A 553-nucleotide genomic window follows, 5' to 3' on the forward strand; every position below is an offset into this window, starting at 1 on the left:
CTGCGTTACTCCAGTCCAGCAGGTGGCGGTGATGACTTTAACTTGACGTAACAACCGCTTATTAAAGTCGAAGAAGAAGTATTTCCGTATTAGCTTAGAACCGGAAAATTAGCTGCGAGGAATCTTGTTGTTTTTGTGTTTTTTCTTCTCTTAATCAGGTTTGTTTTCTTCCCATTCTTCTTATTTTGTTCACACTTTGAACACGCAGCATCACTTGCAGACGCACGTGTGTCTCCTTCTCATCTTGGCTTCTTTCCTCCCAGCATGAGCGCCAGTCCCGCACGAGAAGAAGAAAAAGAAGAAAGTTACCAGGAAATGTTTGCAAAAAGATTCTCTGCCGAGGACCAAGACTTCCAACAATACGTGCAGAGAGCTGCGGATAAACCTCCCATTGTGGAGGAATGGAGGAGCAGAGGAGGAGACAGAAGGTTACTTTCGCTTTCCTTTCACTCATTTCACCTTCATACTTTACATTCATCGATTTCTTTAACTTTGCTTCTATTTGTCATGCATGGCAAAGTTCATGGATTTATTTTATTTATCATGCATGATA

Source organism: Nerophis ophidion, linkage group LG25, assembly GCF_033978795.1.
Source record: "Nerophis ophidion isolate RoL-2023_Sa linkage group LG25, RoL_Noph_v1.0, whole genome shotgun sequence".
NCBI lineage: Eukaryota > Metazoa > Chordata > Actinopteri > Syngnathiformes > Syngnathidae > Nerophis > Nerophis ophidion.